Source organism: Larus michahellis, chromosome 5 (genome assembly GCF_964199755.1).
Source record: "Larus michahellis chromosome 5, bLarMic1.1, whole genome shotgun sequence".
NCBI lineage: Eukaryota > Metazoa > Chordata > Aves > Charadriiformes > Laridae > Larus > Larus michahellis.
This window is the reverse complement of record NC_133900.1, coordinates 83,174,229-83,200,189: the sequence shown is the minus strand read 5'-3', so window position 1 is coordinate 83,200,189 and position 25,961 is coordinate 83,174,229. Positions and strand designations below refer to the sequence as shown.

At 37.4% G+C, this 25,961-nt stretch overlaps 1 long non-coding RNA gene across 2 annotated transcripts in view; it reads left to right on the top strand.

Annotated features, from left to right (window-relative positions):
* Positions 1 to 25,961, top strand: part of LOC141743653 (uncharacterized) — a 541,341-nt gene that overhangs the window by 174,275 nt on the left and 341,105 nt on the right. For both annotated transcript variants that reach the window (XR_012587137.1, XR_012587136.1), the window contains one exon: positions 23,529 to 23,581. This is a non-coding gene — a long non-coding RNA (uncharacterized LOC141743653). The remainder of the gene's footprint in view (positions 1 to 23,528; positions 23,582 to 25,961) is intronic.

Here is a 25,961-nt window from a genome sequence, read left to right as displayed (position 1 = left end):
CCCCTTATAAAAGCAGTCTGTTAGGCAATTAGTTTTTGAAATCAGTTAAATGCTGAGAGCACAAGTCAAAGCAGGTCCCTCCTTGCTCTTGGCCTGTACTCCATCTTACGCGTTTCATGTGAAGGGGAGCGGTTTCAAACTAAATAACGTTTCCACCTCTGGCTTGTGGGAGCTCAGCTAAAGATCTAAATATTTCAATAGGATTTAACTGAACAGCTGAAATCTGGTTTTAGATATGTATTTGGCAAGAGAAGTTATTACTTTCAGTCCTTCTTGCTATGAAAATAAGTAATGTAATATTGGCAGAAGGCTTATTTCAGTATCAGAAAAAAAATTGTTGGGAAACACTACATAAAGATATTTTTTTTTCATGCAAAGAAGAGGTGATCATTAGTTTAAATTAGATAAAGACTTTACATTTTGTCATTAATGTGTTGGGGTTTTTTTGTAAACCACTAAATAATTTCAATTACAGTGCATTTGAAATTAATGTTTTAAGAGCAAAAAGTAAAAACTACAAGCAATAAAAATATTAAATGCGCTCTTAAAGCAATTTTCTTTAATCTGACTTGCACTTCAGATTAGATTGGAATTCCTTGGGCCGATCTGGTATACAAAAGTTGTTATTTCCTTTGTCGGATGGGTGTTAAAGTATGGATGTCAGCAGTATTTGCATCCTTGGTCAGCGTGTCTATTTGGCATAGAAAATAACATACTGGGCTAAACCCCCAAAATCTCCATGACTGGAACATGCTAGTTCTCAGCACTGTCCCGTTTGGAAAAAAGGCTTTTTTTTCCACAAAGGTTACCTAAGTGGAACTTGAACTGATTCCGAGCTGACAGTGCTCTAAGGCACTTCATTTCACTTTGCCCTTCATCAAGTTGTGACTCCTCTGGTTAGAATACAGCCACAAAGTGCAGAATGATATAAATGTGGAAACAACAATTTTTGCACAGCAAATACTCAAATTGATAGTTGCAACAAAGAGTTTCTAAGTGAAGTGGATTTAAATTAATTTTTTGCCAGATCATTTTGAATAATGAACACATTTGCGAATATCAGACATTTCATGGGCAGTTGATAAACAAAGCAAAGAAACACGTTCTAACAATTTGAATTTCTGAGTTTTAAGCCATGAAGAATTTATGTTTGGCTTTCTTGTGTACAAAGTGTCTTTTAAATAAGAATTTCTAATGTTCAGAAATATAAAAGAATATGTTTGTCTAGTACAGAAAGCAGGCTTTGTCTTAAAGTAATATCTGCAAGCGTTTCTAAGGCGGTGTTTGTGCATCGTTCATTGCGTACATTAACCACGTTTATATTTTATTTCTGTTTCACCTGCACTTTTTGACAGCTTGAAATTTTTTACCAGTATCTTGGATTTTCATTAGGAAATGCCTGCAGGCTACATAAATAAGAGGAGCTATATCATTCTGACCTTATCAGGCTGCTGTGGACAAATTTTCTTCTACCAGCAGGACTTGGTACTTTTAATCTGATGTCTTTTATATTAAAATTTAGGATATCTACTAGAAAAAGCAAAGCTGTCTTGAAATAAGGAATGTTAAACTAAATAAAAATTTCCTTTTATTGTATAGCATGTGCTTAAGGGTTAGCAAGATAATAATTGAGATATCCTGAGCTGCCTTACGGGTACTCTTAAACATTTTTAAGTTATTGATATGCCTTTTTACTGTAGTAACCAACCATAATATCTGCAGTAGCAATGAGTCCTTTTCACAGAGTTCTGTGGTGATGGCTCAATAGCACCTAGAACAGGTCCCTGAATGGAGGGAAAACTGTATGGAAATGACTGATATCTGAGGTGTACAGTTGCAAGACCATGTTCTCAAATTAGTGTTTTGTTTCACTTGAACGCTCGAAATAATCATGAAAGGGTTTTTTTGGTTTCTTTTGCCAACGGTATCCTGCATCAAAAGCAGCATGGCCAGCAGGGTGAGGGAGGGGATTCTGCCCCTCTGCTCTGCTCTGGGGAGACCCCACCTGGAGTGCTGCCTCCAGCTTTGGCGTCCCCAACATCAGAAGGACACGGAGCTGTTGGAGCGGGGCCAGAGGAGGCCCCGGAGATGCTGGGAGGGCTGGAGCTCCTCTGCTGCGAGGACAGGCTGAGAGAGCTGGGGGGGTTCAGCCTGGAGAAGAGAAGGCTCCGGGGAGAGCTTAGAGCAGCATTTCAATACCTAAAGGGGGCCTTTAGGTGCTAGAGATGGGGAGTACCCAGAGACAGGAGAGACGGGGAAGGACTCTTTATGAGGGAGTGTAGTTATAGGACAAGGGGGAAGGGTTTTAAACTGAAAGAGGGGAGATTTAGATGAGATCTGAGGCAGAAATTCTTTGCTGTGAGGGTGGTGAGCCCCTGGCCCAGGGTGCCCAGAGAAGCTGTGGCTGCCCCATCCCTGGAGGGGTGCAAGGCCAGGCTGGACGGGGCTTGGAGCAACCTGGGCTGGTGGGAGGTGTCCCTGCCCAGGGCAGGGGGGTGGAACTTTAAGGTTCCTTCCAGCCCAAACCATTCTATGATTCTGTGATTCTATGATTTTGAAAAACCCCACGCATGTAAGACCATTTAAGCTAATTTAAAGCAATTAGTATTAATACGTGAGTTTCTTTATGCTCATAATTCATGATTGTTTCTGTTAAATTCACCACAATCAAAATAATTTGTAAGCTCTGTTTTTCAATTATTAATGTTTTTAATTCATATTTCCTCAAACAGCAAGTGCTTTGAAGGCAGCACTGATTCTAATTGTTCTGGTAATAGGCTTGAGAACAGGCACCTGTGTCGAGGACATAAGTGTTTCAGATATAGGTGAATAAGAAGCATGGACACATCTAAAACACATTCTATGTGGCATTTCCTTTACGCAACAACCCTTTTTCCCCCCCTCCTCCGTGGTCAGTAGCAGAAATTGCCAATAAATATTGTAATTTCATATACTAGGACTAGAGAGAGGAAGAAACATGTCATGTTACTCTTGTTTGCTGCAGTTTTTAATGTGTGATTGTAGCCAAAAGCTAAAAAGGCAGTTGTACATCTGATTTCTTTCTATGACTGGGCAAGATTTTGTGCACATAAGAAGCTTGAAAATGCATTTTATCGTCAGTATAATGCCACTGATTTCAGAAATAACATACTAGTAGGCAAGACTGGTCTAAAACATTTCTTCCAAAAAATAGTTTCAACTTTGATAAGCTTTGGTGAAATCAGTGGCAAAATACCCGTCATAAAGATTTGGTTTGTCATGACCTGTCCAAAATATCACCTGTGTTATAAAATACACGCCATCTATATACTTCCATTTCCATCGAGATGAATCAAATTAAACTAAACTCCTGAAATATACAAAGGGAACTATACAAAAATTTTAAAATTCAACTTGAGTAGTTTGGGGAACTCAGGCCATGGTTTCCTAGGATGATACTACAAATTGAAATTCTTCAGCAGTGCAAAGCCAACAGTGGGCACAGTCTAATTTCTCGGAATACTGTGGATTCCTTTCTTCGTACCTCTAGTGAATGAATCGCGTTAGGTTCCGTAGTGCATCACTATCGCTTGCTGAAATGAAAACATTATGAATATCAAAATGTACTATCTTACTGGTTGCAATTTGCTTTTCTTTGCAGTTTTCATGTACTAAGCGTCGCCTACAGTCAACTGAAAACTAAGTAGAAACTCCCAAAATGTGATTCCACAAATGTAATAGGTTAATAAATCTTTACCAGAGAAGAAACTTATGTTTATATCTATCACAATGAGAACAACAATGTTTTGATGAAAAATACAAAAAGAATGTAAACTTACTTCATCTATCATTAAACAAACATGGAAACTTATATAGGGCAGCATTAATTCAAAACAAAACTGAAAAATATAACAGAACAGGCTGATATAGTACAAAAAGTAATGCAATGTGACATTTACAAAATATTTCTTATTTCTCCTATACTGAAAAAAAAGAAGCCATTGATTCTTTTTGTACTTTGGGCTTTTCCTTGCTTTAGGCATGCGATCTTTAAGTAACGTATATACAACTTTATTTCTTTTTGCACTAACACCTTCTACGACCTTAGTTTGGTGGTATTCTGAAAGTCATGTTGCCGTTGCATGTTCTCATAGCTTATTAAGCTGTGAGAAAATGGATGGTACTATAAAAAATAGTTCCATAACATCCCTGTAATTAGAATAAAAGTACGTCAGTAATCCTTCAGTTCCATTCAGGAGAGCTCTGCTTCTAAGTTAGTTCAGTCCTGAATCTGTTGAATACTCCTAAATTTCCTATCTAATCCTACTTTAAATTTCTTAATAGGCAAATAATATTTAGTCAGACAAAACTGAAACTTATTAGGAGAAATATCTTGGTTTGCTTGACATTAGTAGGTGTTTTCCCATTGGATTTGTCATTTTTTAAAATTGTTTAGATAAAAGGGTTTTGAATAAGGAAATCCAGGAAAGGGAAGCTTCGTGCTGTGTTGCTGATGTGATGCATATGTATATAATGGGTATGGGCAAGGAACTGCGGAACAAAATGCAAAATTGTGAATGCCAATGATGGATTTTGTCCAGCAGTCCTCTTTGTACAGCTGATCCATGGTGCGTAACTACATTCGAAGTAGGAGGGTGGGTGGTAAAATTCATAAAAAAGGGAGAAAGCATCTCAGAACTCTTGTCACTCATATTGATTTTGGTATTCAAACGGTGGCGTCAGGCCAGACAAGCTCGAGTTAATTTTTAAATACAGGTTATCAATTTTTTAAATAACTAATACCCGTATTTGTAAGGAAAGAACTGTGAGCCTTTTTAACATAATTATAACAACCTGAGTTATATCGTGATCTCTTAAATATATGTGGCTGTTCCGTAATTTTATTTTCCCGAGTAAAATTTTTCCTTTTATTGTTGCCATTGTAACCTCAGAACACTATCCCTGAGAACGTAGAGCATTCAGAATTCATTAGCGTAGAGGAAGAGAGCGTTGCAATTATATATACAAAGGACAGAAAACAGTCCTACAGCAACACGTAATAAATCACAAGGAACACCGTGTTTACCTTAGTATGTCATATATTATCTTAAATAGATCTGTTTGTCTTAAACTGCTAAGGACATGCCGTATCAGAAGATGATGAATGAAATTACATTACAGCAATTACTCCAGTCTTCTGCAGGATGGTATAAGCTTAAAAAATGAGCCCCCTCCATACCTACCCCCTATTAAAAAAACGCTTGTTTTTGAATGTATGGCTGTGAAATAAAATATTTAGGCATTTTCTCTAGCCAACTTTCTCAGTGCCAGAACTTTAGTCTTTATAGTGTATTTCAACACTTCTGCTGGATCTTTTTTCCATATCTCATGCACCACATTATATCTTTTCCTGTTTCAACAGCTTTTTACGAGTGCCAATTTTTAATTTAGGTTAGAATCATTCAGCTGCAGCACTGAAGATTTAAGTTCAAGACTTAACATTAGGCTAACTTTATATTAATATTTCTAATAATATTTCTGTCGTTCAGAAATATATCAGGCCACCATTATCTGCTGCCACAGGTGTAAATTGTACATATTTCCCATAAACTTCATGAAAAATGAAGTTAGGGGAAGGTCATTCTGCTGTGAGGAAGTGTAACATCACACTCCTAACAAATAATGAGTAATAATTTATAAAACCTTTAAAAAACAGGTGAAATCCTAAGGCGCTGAGATGATGTATGTGTTCTTCACCTCTTGTATCTATGTAGTTATTTCCAAATGAGACAATAAGAACATAGGGGAACTACAGAAGTTATAGAAGAAATTGGTCGCACTTAGTGCATCTGTTGCTGTGTCGGTTTATCCTGATGCTATAGACGCAAGAAGAGCAGCTACCTCCCGTCATACATCTTCATCTCTAACCTCCCTACCTTCCCTCTATGCCTTAGAAATCTTATCATCTCTCTGCGCTTTGTGTCGGTTCTTTCTCCAGTCTTTCAACACTCCAGTTAGCCAGTGACCCAGTGAAGCTGAAGCTGGGTGATCCTTAGGGATTGTCCGTGTTGCCGCGTTTCTGTGGGCAATGCTTCCCTGCCGCTCTCTTTCAGGGGTCCCGTCCCTGAAGTTCGAGGCTACATTTCCCATAGATTACATTGCAAAAGCTCTGCCTTTGCAAAAACTGGCTGCTAGGTTTAAGCTTTTCAGAAAATCTCATCTCTGGAGAAAGAGACAAACTTCATTTTTGATGCGGTTAATAGAACTAATATATCTCGTCAGGCTTATTCTTTTAGAAAATTCTTTGTCAGGCACCACCTGATTCCGCTAATTCAACCAGATCAACACTATGAGAATGGGAATTCACCCGTATTATCAGGAGACAAAGAGCATTCGTGTGGTAGAAGCTGTAATTCTGGATCATCTGCTTAATGCTAGACAGCCTCAGGTGCAATATTGTCGATTTTTGTGTACTTTTTATGATATTTGAAGATACACAGAAAAGTTTACACTCTAGAGTATCCATAGCTATTTTCCCATGTAATTGCTTTTGGGGTCGTTTTCATCAGTTTTGTAAGGTGATTTAGGGCTTATGTGTAGAATAACTGCACAGAGTGGAAACCGGCAGTTTAATAGCAATGAGGTGATGGTTACGAAGGTGGTTCTTAGAATAACAGACTACTTCTGTGATCAGTTATGAATGAAATGTTGAGACCATCATTGTTTGCATCGTCTGCCTGCATCACATCCCTCAAGCCAAGCCTTACGATTAGGGAAGCTCAAGCTGCTGGTTATGGCAGTGGCAATATTCTTTCATAAAGCTCTGGGGGAGGAAGAGTATGTATGGGCGCTCCAATGACAGCACGAGTCAATCATTCTGAAAATGGCCTTTCCTAGAATCCTAGAATCGTCCAGGGTGGACGGGACTTTTAAGATCATCGAGTCCAACTGTTAACCTAACACTGCCCAAACCACCACTAACCCATGTCCCTCAGCACCACATCTACACATCTTTTAAATCCCTCCAGGGATGGCGACTCCACCACTGCCCTGGGCAGCCTCTTCCAATGCTGGACAACCCTTTCAGTGAAGAAATTTTTCCTAATACCCATCTTAAACATCCCATGGTGCAACTTGAGGCCATTTCCTCTTGTCCTTTCAGAAAGAACCACTCAAAACAACCAAACCAACTGATCTCTGGGTTTTTTTGCAATTCTTGTTCATTGAAATAATACATTCATTTCACAACATTTTTCTGCTAATGAGCAATTTAAGCTAAAAGTGGAGCTTTATTATTGTGACGTTGTGATACGTTGACCCTGGCCTGCAACTGAGCACCCACCAGCTGCTCACTCACTCCAGCGAGTTGGGGGAGAGAATCGAAAGGGCAAAAGTAAGAAAAACTTGTGGGTCAAGATAAAGGCAGTTTAATAAGTGGAGGGGGAAAAAAGAAAAGAAAAGAAAAGAAAAGAAAAGAAAAGAAAAGAAAAGAAAAGAAAAGAAAAGAAAAGAAAAGAAAAGAAAAGAAAAGAAAAGAAAAGAAAAGAAAGAAAAGAAAAGAAAAGAAAAGAAAAGAAAAGAAAAGAAAAGAAAAGAAAAGAAAAGAAAAGAAAAGAAAAGAAAAAAACCCAAACGTGATGCAGAGGCAATTGCTCACCAGTTCTGACCAGCCCATTTCTGTATCCCCTGCAAAGAGTGTAATATTCTGTTAATCAACATGGCATCTTTCAGGAACTGCACTTTTGAAATAAAATCTCAGTGCCAACTTTCTCATCACATTTCAAGCTATTTGTGCAAACCTTGTCTCCTAAAATAACAGGCACTTAATTCACAACTCCAGTGAACTACAAAGGTGCTTGTGATGGTCTTGTTGCTTCTGGCTGATGTTCTCAGACCAATCACTTTGAAATATCTCATCTATCCTAGATATAGCATAGTCTCCCACGCGGCCTTTGTACTCTCCCTTAAATATGTTGCTGCTTACTGAATTCAATGTTTAAGGTATCAGTAAATTTCCTTCAGTATTTTAGGCCATTTTTTCGTTTCAGCTCCGTTGTCAGCTGAAAGCAAATTGTTGCCAATACGGAGATCATATCTGTTAACTGAAAAACATTAATAGTCTTTCAATTTCTGAAAAGAGGGTACAATAGCTGACTTCAATACAATTTTCTCTCAGGTTTTAAATCAGGAGACTGTGATTTTACAGTTTTATTTCTACATATTAATTTTAATTATTTTTTTTTTTTTGAGAAGATCTTGCAAGCCGAACACAAATGAATGAATAAGTATCTACATAACTTCTGCTGAATTGTCCGTGCAGTTCTGGCTATCGCTCTTTAGTTTTAACGTGTAGTGACTGCTGTGAAATAGATATGGAACAGAGGTTAGATGCTTTTCCACTTAGTCTGCTTTGCCTTCTGTAGCCGTTCAAACGATGTCGGAGAACCCTGTGAAGATCACATGGAGCCGTAAGAAAGAGTGTGAAATCAAATTGACTCAAATTAGATGAAGCATTAATAGGGTGAGAACAATTAGCTTTGTACCCTAGCTATATTTTGAGAATCATATTAAAGCTGATTTGTACTATCACACTGAATCTTTCCAGTGAAGAATTGCACTGTACAAGAACATTTCCTGATAGAAGAGCACGTGGTCCTGTCTCTTAAACCTCCTGAATCCAGGTGTGTAAAGAAGAGTCTTGAATGACGTTATCTCACTAGCTCAAAATTTAAAGGATGCTAGATTGTCTTCTTAAGGTTGAGAGCACTATAAAAGATACCTCCAAAGCTACTTTACCAGCCAGTTCAAGCCTCTCTTATACTTGTTCAGAATCCCACACAGCAATTTGAAGAGAACCAGTTTAACCAGGTGGAAACCAGCCATTTGATAATAACTCAGCATAGCAAAGGTCTCACAGCCATGGCAAAGACTCCGTCTTTGGTATCTTCCCTCAAAATACAGCCTAAGAATCATTTACTCACCTCAGCATCTGTATAAACTACTTAGGAGAGAAATGGAGGAGGATTTTCTGATTTTTTTCCAAGATCAAGAACAGTACTAAAAAAAGTATGTGATACATGTCTAGATGCAGAACAGTTGTTTAGGTTGCAGTAGTTTGCAATTATAGAAGTCCTTTTGCTTAAATAATTTCAGATTTTATTTTAAGAAAGGAGTTTCCATAGACAAGTGTAGTAAAGGCTTGGTTATTTTAGTTGAAGAACTAGTTCATGCAGCCTTGCAAATGGTTCAAAACCATATTCTACTGCTTTATGAGAATAATAATGTGCAGTGTGATGTATATTGTTTCTAAATGGTCAGAAGAAAAGCCTAACCTCAGGTATCCGTATCAAGATATGTCTGGAAATTTCCATTCTTAAAATCCTGCAGAAAAAAAGATAATATTTAGAATGCTAATCCCAACCTAAAACTTCTTTAATGCTAGCAAAACTGATATATTCAGGTCTTTGCCCAAATGTAATTGGGGAGAAGTGAGGTGATGTCAAAATTATGATGGTAAATAGATCTATGAATTTCCCAAGATTTCAGAACTTCCCAGCATTTAAGACTCAGTGGACTTGGCTTTCTAAATTCCGTGAAACTCAGGAATTTTCCTTGTTCTGGGCACATTCCAATCCATAATTCCTGTCCCTAATGCCTGTTTTGCATCGGAAGGAAAATCTACTACGTGCAACTGATGGAGACCACAGCACTGATAACTCTCAGGTTCTTGAGGCTCTTGGGTTGGGTCCTGGCCTTTGGACACAGGTAGTGAATCCAGTATTTCTGGAAAGTGAAAAGTATTAATTTCACAAATGTTGTGGAAATCACTGTTACAAATTCGCAGTAACAAATAATGAAATAGAAATTATTCTGCACTTGTTGCTTTCAGTGTGAGAGAATGCATTTCAGACTTCACTCCTGGCTATCTATTCACCAGTTTCCCCTTGAAGCTAATATTCTATTCTCACTCATTTCATGTCTTGGGTATCAAATTAGTTGATATCTGTAGTTCCTGAGCACAGGTTTATGCTCCAACTTTCAAAAGATTAATTTTTCCTTCAGACTGATCATCTGCAGCTGTTGAACTGAATGATCTTTTTGAGTCCCAATATGAGCAAGAGCGAGGGAATAACCATAATATATTTTCAGCGAGGTTTTTTTTTTTTTGGATTTGCTTTAAATTAGGAGGCTCCCAATTAGTGCTTGCTGATATATTGCCAAGATGCTTACTCAAGTATTAAAGTTGTTTCTGCAACGTTTATGATAAACAGTATCAACTCTGTTGAAACCTCACTGATTAAAAATCAGTTCCTGTGCTTAAAAAAGGAAAAAAATCCCTTCTTGTAAGTCAGGAATAATTTTAAGGATCATAAAGTTTTAGTTTGGGTGCTTTAGTTCTATTTGTTAAAAGGCACTGAACGTTTCCTATGTTCTGGTAAATTGCAAGCTATAATATTATTGTATTATTTAAACAACGTTGTTTAAACCATTTTTACCTAGAACTCTGTTATCTGTTAGATAAACTTTTAATCTTCTGTTATTTACAATTACCTCAACTTTCCACCGAGTCTTAAAAATAGAATTGTGATTTTTACACGCACAAGATTGTTAATGAACTAGCACGAGAATAAGCATACCAGAAAACACTACTGCAAAAATTTTATGCCCTCATCAAGGTAAAACTGAAAATGTTTACTAGATTAGTAAAACCCATCAGTGAATTATTTAAGAACAAAATAAAGAGTGAACAAATGGCTCAAATGTATACCTCGTAAAGCAGAAATCATATTTAAGCAACCAGGCAGGTCACGAATTGGCGCGGTTCCAATGAATGCTTCATCAAGTTATTAAACCTTCCCCAAAGGTGCTGCAGGCAGGACTCCATCTCCAAGGAGGTCACCGTTCACGGGGCTGCAGCTCTGCTCCGCAAATCCCTCTTGGAGGGGTCCGCCAAAGTTGGAAAGCTCCTAAGTAAAGGAACCAGAGAACGTTGTTACAAAAATACACAGAAACTGATGCATGAAACAATCAAAGAGAACGGGATTCGTGTCTGCTTCTTTCCTGCAAAGCCCTGAACTCGCTTTCCTTTTCCTGAATTTTCCAGATAGTTGGGATGTCAGCGAGTTTCATATGTGTTTGGGTTGTACTCCAGCCTGGACTATTAAAAATCCAATTACAAGACGGGTGGAGTCAGCTTTTCATAGAACCATAGAATGGTTTGGGTTGGAAGGGACCTTAAAGCCCACCCAGTGCCACCCCCTGCCCTGGGCAGGGACACCTCCCACCAGCCCAGGTTGCTCCAAGCCCCGTCCAACCTGGCCTTGAACCCCTCCAGGGATGGGGCAGCCACAGCTTCTCTGGGGCCTGGGTCTCCACTCTCAGACTGGGCCAGGGTCTCTCCACCCTCAGACTGGAAAAATTTCTTCCCAATATCTAATCTAAATCTCCCCTTTTCCAGTTTGAAGCCATTACCGCTCGTCCTATCACTATGTGCCCTTGCAAAAAGTAAGATGCCTGATATCAGGCCATATCTGCCTGCTTGGGACGGGAATCTCCTGAGCTCTTTGTGTTTAACCTGCTGGTCCAGTGGAATTGATTTCTGCGGTGATTCTGGGGTCACTTTTTTGTTCAGCCTCAGAAGGGGTTGCATCAGCATCATATCTTTCGCTCTGTCTTTTAGGAAGATCCAGATAGGGTCGTCTTTCACACTGCTGAAACTATCTACATGTGGTCGGGTGTGGGGACAGGCAGCTCTGAATCTACAATAGCCTTAACGCGCCTTCACGTCGTTGGTTGAATGCTGGAGAACCATGAACTGCACCAGCTTGTGGCAATGAAGCTTAACTGAAAGCAGGCGTGCCCCTGCTGTGAGGCCTCAGAGGGTGTTTGTTTAAGACAATTTTTGCCGTTATCTTTTGACAAAGGTTAAGCAGCTCCCTGCTAAGAGTGTTGGCTGTTGCAGACCGCATTGTTTAGGAATTTTTTTCTTCCTTTGCTTACGGGACTGCAGAAGAGAACCACCTCGCTGCCTAACGTGGACATCAGCGTTCTGCCAGAGGGAAAATAGAAAACTGCTACTCCTAGACAATCACTGGACAGGAATTTAATCCAAAGATTTAAATTTGTGAACAGCAGAGATTTTTCAGCACACTTAGAAAGCTGCAGAGAATTTTCTGGTGATTCATACGACTGATATTTTAATTAACTCTATGGATATTTCTCTTTTTTTTTAAGTACAGCAGATCATGTTTTAACTATACAATTAGCAAGAACACCGCTTGCTTTATAAAGCACTTTAGTATTAGAAAAGCATTAAAAATAGCTATCAATAATGATGAATTTGGATGCATCCCTAATGAGTTAATTAAAATGACAGTAATGTTTCAATTTTAATAGAATTCCGTTGCTGTCAATGAGATGAAAGTATTTGGGCAGATTTTTAGCATCTTACCTCAGTGCCCAGTGGACATAACAACAGAAATTAAGCCTAAGTAATTAATACTAACAGAAAAAAAAATAATTGTTAAAAGCGATAATTGCCATCTGTTCTTGTCAGTATTATTAATGTGCATAGAATGGCCTTTATTACAAAATAGCTTACAACTGTGGTGTTGACAAAATGTGTTTCTTTCAAAGTAGCTGGACTTGCATTAAAGGAGTTAAGGTGGGCAAAGAAATTCAAAATGTTAACGCAGCCTAATAGCATTGGCGTATCAGCCAAATTATAATTAGTCGCAGTTTGCAAGGAATGCAGATCTCACAGGATTAAACCCACAATATCTAATGCTTCCGGATAAGGTTCTGAACCATTCGTGCGTTACACTTTGATATCCTTTAACGGGTATACTTAAGCTGGCAATGTAAATTTGATTTCTTATTTTTTGAGGAAAAATTATGCCTTGTTTCAGTTTCCATGGCTACTAGTGTTCGGTTAATTTATTTGCTATGCAAAAGTAAGTCTTTTATCAGTTTTGTAAATTTATTATACTCTGTATTGCAAGATTTTGACTCATTTTTCTAGGCCTAGAAGGAACAATTTAATGCTGTTTCCCAAATGATATTTTACAACTAGTTATTATCAGATTCTTTTCTAACATAGTTTCCTAGGGCTTATTTGCGCTCTCAGGTTGTCGCCAGATCCCTGTGTTCTCCTGAGTCGCTTCCGAATCCGGTAGCTAAGTTTTGCAAACTCGACAGAGGAGTAGAGGTCTGAAAAATATTAGGTTATCACAAGATTTATGAAAATTGGTGTTTAGGTTAAAAAAAAGAGGGATTTTATTCATTATTCTCTGTAATAGAGAGGGAGGGTGGCCTGTGATCCGAGGCAGCGCTCGTGTTTGGCAGCAGAGCCATCCAGTTGGGGATGGACAACGCTTGTAGCTCATGGAACGTCTCTTGACTGGCCATAGGAAACCCATTGCTGTTAGTTTTTGGATCACCGGAGAACATGCGCTGGAGCATTTTTATGAGCACAGGATTCCATTTAGAGTTAGTCCTAGCTTGTGGAGAAACTAAATAGACATCGCTATTCAGGACAGTATTTAAGCAAATGGATCGCTTTAGGCAAATGTTTACAGTGACATTTTCCCTTGCTGAAAAATGTTTGAAATATTTTCTGAATCGGGGCAATAGAAATTTGCCCGTTGAGTCAGTGAGCTCTGCGACGTACCGAGTTCCGAGAGAAGTTCAGAAAGCTATCAGCATAGACAATGAAACCAAGAGCCTTGCTGCTAGCTCTGAACAAATAAATAACAAAATTAGCCTGGCTGCTAGCTCGGAACACTAACAACTTCTGTTTCAAATGTAGGGGTTGTTGGTTTGATTTGTATTTTTAATATGCGTGTCACTTCACTTCTGTATGCCTGTGTTATTATTCTGATCATACCTTACCATCATTAATTAAAATATTTTTTTTTTCAGTTTGATTTTATTTTCATGCCAGCAGCTCAAATGAAGGACTTTTAAACGGTTGAAACCATAACACATCGCCAAGTGTGTCTTGAAATAAACTACTCTTAAATTCTCTTATGTGTTAATCCTTCAAATTGTTCAGCACTGGGAGATTATCATCCATTTCAATACATGGAGAATAGATGATCCTTCTTTTTTTTTCTGTGGTGATTCTCACCGGGCTTTTCAATTGCAGTTCCTAAGGAGTGGTTTGAGGAAGATTAAGTAGAACTGTGGGATGTTCTTAGGTTTAAGTCATCTCAAAAGAATTTCAGATTTAAAAATGTACCGTTCAGTATGCAGAGAGGCTGATGAGCACAGATGCTCAATGCTTCTATAAATACTTTCTCTTTATCTACCAATTTCAGCCAGAAATGGCCAGAAATGGCAAATTTCATGAGAGAAATAGTGACATTTCTCAGTTCAGCATTTAGAAGTGTTTTCCTGATGGTGACAAAGAATTTACACATTCCTTTTATATTTGTCAGCTTGAAAGGCAACAGTAATCGCTCACAGCAAAGTTTATAATTCTTAAAGCTCTGGTCCTAAAACTCTAATCAAGACTTCGTCTGTGAAGAAGGATGTTAAAAAACTGTACCTTATTAAGCTGTTCTGTGCTTTGGATGTCTCCTTGCACCTTCATTTGCCGTACTGAAATAGCAACTTAAGTTGTTTGATGTGGCTCTTAGTGCCTCTCCTGTAATTCCCATCTCACATAGTTCTTTTAAACCAAATAAGGTGCCTATCGCTCCTATTTATGAGCTCTCCGGGTTTGATTATTGCTCTGCATACAGCTGCCAGGGATGGGTTTCCATGGGTTGTGTTTGACAGGAATGGCTTCCAGAAGGATTCCAAGACTTTAGGGGCTTTCTTTGAACCCCTTGAAGATGGTTTCATTTTGGTATAGATAAATTCACAGCACAGTTTATTTCCTGTGGGATGTTAATATTCTTCTTGTCATCCTTCAAACACAAGGTGTGCATAAGAGTCAGGAAACAGCTGCTGACAAAGGCGTTTCCAGCACTCTTGTATTTGAATAGGGCTATTCAATTGCATATCAAGTTTCAAATGATGCCAGCTCATCACAATTAACTGCTGGGAAACCGAGGACCAAGATGCAAATAATAATGCTCTTGTACATCTCAATAGTATTTGATATTTCATCTATCACGAGTGAGTGATTTTATATTATTTTCAAGTGTACCAGAGCGATGGTTTGTGACAAATACAAATATTTGCTATGTCATCTTTAGGAGAGTCACGTACACTTTTTTGTGTCAGTGGACTTACTCGGATAACTCATGGTTCTGACATCATTAACATTGATAAAAACTGGAATAATGGAGCTGTGTTTTTAAGGAAGTAATTGTAAGATCATCATAATTACAAAGTAGGATCATAAGACGAACAACGTAATCCTGGTTTATGAACAGATATCAAATGATGAAACAAGGTGCTATATTTTACATTTATTGAGGTCCTTCGACTCCTGTTAAGTAGAAAATCCCCCCAAAAAGTGGGAGTCCTTGCCTGTAAAAGCTGACCAACCAGTCTTCATTAGTAAATGATCATATTCGCTTACAAAAATTAATAAGGAAATAAAAAAAACACTCAAGAAAGTTGAAACAGAGAACAAATGCAGTACTTTAGCCACAAGATGCTGATGGAATATTTCTGATGAAGTTACTCATGGAGTAGATGTCGGTCTAGACTGGCTCATCTAATTGATCCTAATTATAGTAGTATGTAAATGGGTTGTCCCCTCTACCATAGGATAATGCTTACCCCCACAATTATGTGCAGTAATTCGGTAATATGGTGCTATATTATTGTCTTAAAACATATGGCCTTTACAAGTAGCTAGAATCTGTAAGTTCATAAAGGCATGTGCTAAAACCAGCACAACTAAGAAGACGTGAGTTTAAGGCGGATCCTGGCTGGGGTCTTTCAAATAGCCAAAGATGTGCGTAAAGGGAAATGCCCAGGCTCACAAAGTGGAATTTCATTATAAAGTTCTTTCCCTAAAATCTTTGTTCACATAGATAGTGAGTATGACACACAACCTTAATTCTTCGGAGCAATTCTCTGCTCCTGTCTTGAAGACCGGGAGTATCTCTAGATGATCTTACAAGATCATCTTGGTTTGGATGGTCTCCCAAGATCATCTAGTTTTTCTGGAAAAAAAGAATGTCTGTAGATGAAGTTTTTATCACTGGGCCAAATTCAAAATGAAGAGAGAATTCTAGAAGGTTTAGATTCTTGAAGAATAACAAATACTAGACTAGACTTGGGATTGGGGAGGGCCTGTTTGCAAGGGCATGTTGCGATAGGGTGAGGGGCAATGGTTTAAACTAGAGCAGGGCAGGTTTAGATGAGACATTAGGAAGAAGTTCTTTACACTGAGGGTGGTGAGACACTGGCCCAGGTTGCCCAGAGAGGGGGTGGAGGCCCCATCCCTGCAGACATTCAAGGCCAGGCTGGATGAGGCTCTGAGCAACCTGATCTAGTTGCAGATGTCCCTGCTGACTGCAGGGGGGTTGGACTAGATGGCCTTGAGAGGTCCCTTCCAACCCAACACATTCTATGGTTCTGTGATTCGTGAAATTTATTATGCCATGCTGTTTGTTTCTTATACATTGCATAAGTACAAAAAGACTAAAAAGACTTTCTTTTTGTAATCTAAGCAGTCCCTATTCTTCGCCAGGAAGATTGCTGGATGTCCCTGATAAAAGTGAAGAAAAAATGATCAAACTTTTTTCTATTTACTAGACCATAAAAAACTAATTGAAAGTTTCTATTTGGGCCCTTTTGCTCCTGCGCTGCTGAACTGATCGATGGGGAAAACACCCAGGAGGAGTCGTGTCTGAAGACCGCAGCAATTTTGTGTGTTGTCAGCTTCTGCAGCTCTTCATTTTACATTCGTTTTCTGTGTTAGTCAAGCAGCTTTCGAATTAATGTAATCAATGACATTAATGACCTTTAAAAACCAAAGCAAGTAGTAGCAATGGAATGTTAAATACAGCAACCTTGTGTATTTGATATCAAGCTGTCTATCAAACCACAAGTATTTCTAAAATAGTGGGCACTAAGAGAGGTGTATTAAATTCCTTAACCAAATGTTGAAAAAGCTATATGCGTGGCAATAAAACAGAATGAATGTTAATTTCCTTCTCTTACTTTCTCATCATTTCTCCCTATATAGAAATTTATTTCTCCCTATTGTTAGCTGTATACACTGATGCAAACATCCTTTGATCATAATCTCTTATGTGTAGTGTAAGAAAATATTTTGCAGGTGCTGGCCTTAAAATTATCACTTCAGCTAGCATTCAAATGGACACAGGACGCAATTTCATCAACGCTACAAACCCTTATGCTTCCATTGTCTTGATGCAGCTGTCTTGAGGACCATATGTGCACGTAATTATAAATCTGCATTACACATAAGAAATACAGCTTGGTGCAATTCTTTTTTCTGTTTTCTTTGTTTTCTTCTTTTGAGTGTTGCCATTTGTGTTGCAGTCGCTTCATTTATTTTTTTTCTGACAGCGCTCTATACAAACTAAGATCAAATAATATGACTTTTAGAGGGAGACATGGATGGAGGCAAGATATGATACTGAACCAAGAGTGGAATATCAGTTACAGAAAAAAAGTAATAAAATGTAATTACCTGTATATTTAGATTTTCGAAAGTAAAATTTTCTTCACTGTCTTATATTTCTATCATATGAGTAACGGTTTCAAAGGCTTCAGAAGGATACAAAGGACATATTTATAACACTATTTCTGTAGCATAGTGAATGGGTCAAGTTACAGTGGTGCTGAGCGGCGTCATACCTGGCTTCCTCTGAGATACCTCTTTTACTCATTCCTCATCTCTAACACATATTTTCTATCTGCTTAACTTAAGTTTTCCATGCATTTTGACTATGCTATAATATTTATCACTGGGTTGTGGTATTTATGCTATCGGTAATACATAGATAGTTGCTCTCCTGTAAGTCTGATCCTCAGCGTTTATATACTACTTTACTCTGTATAAATTTAAAAAAAAACAAAACCAAAACAAATCAAAACACAACACAAAAGAACATCCTGAAGTGCAGAAGGGTTACTTTTCATTGCATTGTGTAATGTTTTATTGTTCCTTGTTTCCATTGGAGCTAGATGATTTTAAATTTTATTTGAGATGAAAAATTAGGAGATGGGGAAAATGGCAAGACTAATTCCAGTGGACATTTTGGTAGTGTTAGTGCAAGGGGGTTTGCTTTGCTGTGTTCTCTCTGTTTTGGGACTTCTAACAGAAAGGGACTGAATATTATAAGGTTTTTTTCTGAACTTATTTCTTTTTCTGCTCTAGAGCCGCAGTATACTGAAATTGCTCCCCATTCCCTTTGATTTTCAATAATCTGCACAGGTTTAGAAAGGTTCCCTGAAGTTTGCATTATAGTATTTGCAAGTCGGCTTCTTGTACTTTTGTAAGGAAAAACACGGAATGCTTTATATGTTATATTTACCATTCTTAAATTTTGTTTTCCATTTAATATGTAAACCGTTCTCCAGTGGGAATTATCATTTAATTCTTTTGCTTTCCACTTACTACTTCATTTCAGTTGTAAGTCATCAGTGCATTTGGCAATTCTACAGCTAGTTTCTCTGTCTTGGTAATTTATGTAGATTAGAAGCAATAAAGATCTGAGAACTGACTCCCCTGTGACCCTTTTCAACACTTTACTTTCTAATCACTTTACTTTAATCAGTTCTTTATCTTTTCCCATGTTTAACCTGAATCTTTCCTGCTTTCAGTTTAAGATGAAGACTATCATTTGAGACATTATCAAAGGCTTTATGTAAATCCAAATTATGGTGCTTGTACCATTATTATCAGTTTTATTTCTAATCTTCTCAAAAATAAAAAGTGGCTGGTTGTCAAGATCTTAATTTCTTTAAATGTCTTATGATGGTAAATTGTATTTGTTTTAATTTGACAATTATTTAACGCTCATCATCTTTAAATGTGTTGTATGCTATTGTGTACACGATGAATTTTTAGGCTCAGTTCTCTCTGCTTGTTCCCTTCCCGTGCCACAGTGTGTCACTCTGTGTGTGTGCGGACACTCACACGCGTATTTTGGCTGGACTGGGGCAGGCAAAGCAAGGAGGAGCAATTCTTTTGCAGTTTCAGTATATGCAAAGCAAATTACCATAGAAATGTCGAGCGGTGCAAGGGAGTTACGTGCCTTTGTTCCTAACAGGTCTGATGAGACTGATCAGTTAGAAAGTGAAAGAAAAGAACTACAAAGCTTTTCTCCTCTGCTCACTGCATTTTAGGAAATAGACTTTAAAAATAAATAAAAATAAAGTCAGGTTTAAAAGAAATAACTTGTCTGCGGAAACGGAGGTAGCCCAAGAATCAAAATAACATTTTGGGTAGCCCAGCTGCTGCGGTAAGGCCGAGTCAGAGCAGTAGGTCTGGAGAGTAACCACGTGGATTCCTCTTGTTTCTTCCTGATTGAGACGTATGCATTCTACTTTTTCCTTAGGAAGATAATAGTTAGAGATGTTACTTGTATTTACAGGGATTATTTAATGATTGTAAAATTCTTTTTGCAGCTACCATTGTTGTTTATTTGCAACTCTTCAGTTTAGAGAGACAGTGAGGTCATTCCAGACTTACAACTTTTAGGGTTTCTTGGATGCAAAAATCAATACTTTACTGAACTTCGAATGTTAATTATCTTCTGCTGACCCTAAAATGCCTGAAGATACTAATATAATAATATGAGCTATCACTATTCATTATGTTTTTAATTTCCAAAACAAATTCTAACCATAGTCATGTTCAGAATATTACCTTATGGAACAAATACTTGCCATTTCCCATTTATAACTGAGAAAATGTAAGACAGAAAAATTAGAAAGCTTATGCTAAAGCAAAGCTTACGCAAAAGACTTAAAATAAGAGTTAAATTAAAGGTATATTCAGACTTTCAGTCTAGTGGTTGGTATCCAATCTGTCACAAAAGGATCCTTCTGTTGGCAGCTGCTGAAACATGTTGACTCTGATTAGTGCTAAGTTACGTAGATTCGCCTACTTAATCTCACCATAAGTATAAAAGAACTAGAATTAGCATTGATCAAAATGATAACAGTTTCTTTGAGAAGCTAAGGATAAAATTGAAGATAATGGTTATGTTTTTCTTACTTTGATTACAAGTAAAATTAAATGCAATATAGATACGTGTTAGGGATTCAGGATAGGTGTGGAATCAGGATCCGGCGCCACTTACTTAAATGATTCTGATAAATTCAAAGTTAAAGAAAATTTAAAATGCGTTAAAATGAATACAAGTTGATTCAAGCTCTAGGAATCACTGAGAAACTCTTAGAATTGGGGTATGTACAATGAAAAGGCCCATGCAATCAAATACATGTTGAATTGACACCCGACAGCATTCAGATTCTGCTGTCTCACAGTCACCTACACAGACAGACCCCGGGACGCACTCTGAAGAGTAACAATTAAGAAACCCCACCAAAGTACATATTCGATGGAGCTGCAGTTGAAAAACTGCCGTTAAACAAAACATACCATCTTTCACCTGTAGAGATGCCCCAGTTCCTGGGTGCGGAGCGAGGTATGACAGAAAATCTGCGTTCTAAAGTACGTACATAGACTTTGCGTTTCACAGTACGTGGAATGAGTGTACTTGAGAAGAGTAATGTGGATTAACAGGGTCTGAAATAACACTTCAGAAAACTTATCAAAATATCCAAAGACAGAAGAAGTGTGTAATGTTTTGGAAATGTCTTTTTGTCCACTCTGCTCTGATACAGTTTACGGTGAGCGGCTACCATGGTAACGTATTTAATTCAGCAATCTTCAGCTCTGCACTGGCCCTCAGTTCTGTGAACATCTTTTTCAACGGAGCAATGTTAGAATAGGATGTTTGCCGCCCATAATTATAGCTATTAATCACTTTAGATAATACAAGGATGCGTCAAGTTACTCTCTATTTACCTGGCAGCACACGCTTGTATAATGCATGCGCTCGAGTTTGGAACAGGTGTATTTCCTTACACTGAGAATGACAAAAGATTAGTCAATATTTACAATAAAAATATCCTTTCGGTTTGCTATAAAATAAGCCCAAATACCCCCAAAATGGAAGAACACCAATGGCATTAACAAATAGTCGGTTAAAGGCACAGCAGGCAAAAAGTTAAAAAAAGAAATGGAATTTATAGGGCTTTCAGTTTGCCATTGGGCAAAAGGAGAAGGTAGCTTTTATTAAGACGACTTTATTCTTTTTTTAATGAAAAAACGGCCCCCCAAAAAAGTGAATTTGCCAGGCTGGCAGTTTTTCACCATACGCTTACATGACTTTCTATTTATTGTCTTTCGGATGACAATGTGTTATTTTAGCATTCACGCTTTGGACAGAATATCTTTGTTTCCAGCTGCGAATATGTGTAGCTATATATTCTGCAGTCTCACAAATAAGCAATTATCTACTCGGAAGCCATTTCAGATGATCGTTGCCTACCCAAGAAGAATTTGTAAGGCGAGAGGCTGACTGATTTTAATCAATGAAAAAGGGCATGGTATTTTTAATAGTAAAATTTTGAACTTCATGAAATATGCGCGATCTGTAAATTTCCACATTTGTATTTCTGTAAACATTTATTTTTGAAGGTTTGCGGGCAACAAAATAGTTGTTGCTCTAGAAGTACTTGCGTGGTTGGCTAATTGTTAATTGATCGGCTTGGGATAACTGTGAAAATGCTGATGATCCTACACCAAACAAAAATTCTAATACTCACTTGGCTTTGGTGTTTGTGCGTATTTGAAGATTCAGCTCGATATTTTCTTGTTATTTTGGAGTATTTCTAAGTGTGCTATTAAAGTGAGAAATGGTAGAAATTGCATCACTCAGGAATGCTACAAAGCGAGGAACAAAAGCTATTTCCAGTAACGGAGAGGTTGTAATGCTGAATGTCCTTCTGCCAAAATATGCTTCTTGAGCTTTCTGAACAAGGGTGGAAATCTGGGACGTATATTTTCATGATGTTCCAAGTGGTAATACAGTGTTTTATTTGAAACTAAATGTTTTTTTCATATTTGTCCTATATTTCTCAGTATTCACATTATCAAGGCTGACATACTGACACAGAGTAGTTTTGTAAATCTACTCTGGTTTTACTACAGCATAATTCCTTTATTAGAAGGTTACTAACTTATTTTTTAAAAGAAGCTTTAAACATAAAATATATTTAATTGCAATTTCACTTGTTTTCACTTTTACAAGTCATTTTAAATAGTGTAGGAAAGAATGAAAGACTTTGTCCTTCCCTTATCTTTACAAATAAGATAGTTATTTTTTTTTCTCACCCCTCCTTGTACTTCCCCTCTCAAATACTTTATTTTTTTCTGGAGCACCGTCAGTATAAACTTTGTTAATGGTGGCAATGAAACCAGCATATTTTCTACCAACAGGCTGCTCCTGAAAATGATGCTTTGAGGACAGAGTGAAACATTGCCATCACACGCATATGCAATATTGGGGGTATTATTTCACGTTTTGCCATAAAAAAAAAGACAAAAGGAAAGTTTCAGTTGTCATTCCTGTAGTTTTGCAGTGATGAAAATAAATGAAAAACAATAGAAGCACTGAAGTGAGACAGTAAATTTGATGTACTCTTATCAAAAAGCCGCATTTATGAGACTTCCACTCTGTCGGGATATACCTCCAAAGGCTACAACCTAACAGGAAATAAGGCGAGATTTTAAGAAATATGTATTCTGTGATTATTAGAGTCATGAAAAGAATGAGAAATAAGTTTATTTTAGTCCTAGAGGTCTGGAAATAGTTTGGGTTTTTTTTTTCTGAGTTTGTAAGTTAACTTTATTTGATGCTGAAAATTTAATGAACTTTTTAAACTAGAACTCTAAATAGCGAATATGATGATTAGTAAATATTTGTCGGAAGTCTTTCTTTGTATGCACCATACCATACTACCGTATGCTAAGTTGTATACACTATTTATTTTTATGTATTTATTGCCATAACACCTCCGAGTCAGAATTCTGTTGTTCAATTGGACGTTGTTCAATCGGAGAAGTAAAAAGTGGTCCTTACCCCTTGGAACTTAAAACATAAGTGCTAAAGAAAAGACCGCAGATGCATAGAAAAGGAATGAGGTACAACAAAATGCTGGACAACAAAATTCTCTGGAGGCGGACTCACTCGGGTGCCAGACGCCGTAGGAAATTCTGTAGGTACCGCATAAAACAAGTACTGAAATATGCTCGGACTGATAAAGGAGTTTTGCCTCTAAATGCAGAAATAACTGGGAGATGGGCATTTAGGAGCTACTTGAATCACATTGAGCATATATTCTTTTAATTATTTGCAATTCTAAGAGCATATTGCATTTCCCAAACCCTGCAGTTTCCTTGATGACAATCATAGAAATACAGTGAAAGGAACATAGTTAGTATTAATTTATATATATTTAACTAACTAGTGAAGGTGATTTGCTGTAGCTGTGCATTCTGAGATGCCTCTAATAATACCTTATCTTCTTCATAACAGGTGAATATTCCATTTCAATAGATTGCCAAAAGGAACTGCAAAATACTTCAAAGGTAAGGACCTCCTTAAACATAACACTTCGCGTGATCGTTCCTTCTGGTTTACCAGTTAGGAAAGAAAACAGAGACTGTGCATTCTTTCTGACTGCTTGGCTGGTAGCAGAGAATTACAGATGGTGTTAATCGACATAGACTTTGACTTCCTGTTTGTGAAGCTGTGTTTACATATGAAAGACCAATTTTCACTTTTTTCTTAGAAAGGATAAATTTAATTAATTTGATAACTGCAGAAAAAAGGCTTCCAGTGTGGAAATGAAATATTAAAAGCTTGTTACATTTTTATCATGTTTTTCTTTGTGCAAGATTAAAAGAATACTGTTAAACTACCAGAAACTTTCACATGGTTAGGATAGGATACTTTGTTTTTTAGTATGCCAACTTGCTAAATTCACTTTTTTATTTATTACGGGTATAACTTTCTTTCATTCTTCTAAGAAATATAAGTTTGACTTTAGTTCCAAACATTTAATTAATTTTGAGAGCTCTTTAATTTTAAAATACTTTTTTTTTTTGCTTTCAGCTGGGGGGAATAACTCAGTGTCAGGTTATGCCCAGCCTATTCTTTGTGTTACTTGATGGGTCTTTCGCTACCTCTCCTGGAGCAATAGTTGATTAACTTTTAAACTGTACTGTATTGTCAGGGAATATTCTAGTCTCTCAAGGACACAGGTAATAGGATACAAGGTTTCACCAAGATTGTTATTTGTAAGTCATCAAATTAGAGGGGATAATATGGACATTGTGATCTGCTCTAAACTTGGATTTGGTAACCAGAGAGAAAGCAAGAGCAATAATTTATTGTTCTAGTCGTCATATATGTGCCTACTTTACTTTAAAACACTGGGAACTTCAAGACCCTACTGTATGTCATTCATGCCTATGCTTTAATGCACACACTGGCAGGGATGGGAGATCTTGTGTTAATTAATACTTAGCCACACATTTCAACACTGCCTTTTGGGGGAAAAAAGAAAAAAAGAAAAAAGTTCCGTAAATACCTCAGCCTCCCAAAATATAACTTCTGAATTACAAACGTTATTGGGTGTTTTTCCTGTGTGTTCATGGAGGAGAGGGAGAAGTTGTGAAAAAGTTCCACAAGCTTCTGGGGATTGTGCCAGATGTGATCCGAGTACTGGACTTTTTATGGAACAAAAACGTGTAGATAGAGATTTTCTCAAGAGAAAACGCTGACGGTCAGGGTGGAGTATCTATTCTGAGCGAAAAAGTCAGAGGCTCATCTCGGAACATGCTGTATTCCCAGAAAGGGGTCTGACAGACCAAGGACTTCAAGCCTGGTCTTATGTCCCAGAAGAACACCTGAAATATTCAGCCTTTCGCTGTTCTGGCTCCGGTACTCTTATTAATTTTTTATGGGTTTTTTAGACTTTCTTTCAAAAAATGTTTTAGAAATCCATTTTTTTGTCTTGATTGAAATCCCAGAGTCTTGTGAGACACGGGAAGCCATTCTCATTATACCTCAGTGTGCTACCTGACCTTCTCTTTGTATTCTTCTAACGCACCTGCAATGCGTAGATTCATCAGAAAATTCCAAATCTTCAGTAGTCTATTATACTTTGGAAATTACGAAGGAAATCATAATATTACAAAAAGGCTGACTTTTTTGTGTGTGCAGCTGTGTTGCCAAATTTCTTCTATTTTTCGCTTTTTCGTTTCAGGTCTTGTCTTTATCTAGAAATATAATTGATGAGGTAATTTGTTACTTTCCCAAGTATCTCAGGTAGACTTTGATCGCGCCAAGATCTAAATGATGTTGGCTAAGTGAAAATATTTCAGTGAAAGTAGAAAAAAAGAACCTTAGAAGGGAAAAATATGGGACAGTTAAAAAAAAAAAAAAGTAGTAAAAAAAATAATACAAAGAAGAGTGATGGAGGGAAAAGAGAGGGTGCCGTCCTCCAAGGTCCTATTTGAATGCCACTGAGGATGCCCAGGAGAAACATCACTAAAGGACATAATGTATCAGGATGAGAAAACACATGCCACGTTTCTGACAGGTACAGCTAACTATGAGAAAAAAAAGCCCTATTCAGCATAGGAGGTGAAGGGAAGAATAAAACTAATGACACTACAATCCTCTTGAGAAGTCTTGTTTTGTTTATTAAATAAGGCACTCTAGTAAGGTAAGGAAGAAGAACTGCTTAGTCTGGCAGTGTTAATTGATGCTGTCCTGGGAGTTTATTGTTATGTATTACTGTTTTTGTCCTTTCATGTAAAGATGTCAGCACATTGTACCTGACAGGATATATTGTATATTATAAATTATTCTAATTGGGATAGAATTATTCTTGCTACCGTGTATATCTAAGGCCTGACTATAATTTATACATAATATTAATTCCCAAGCATCAGGTTTATT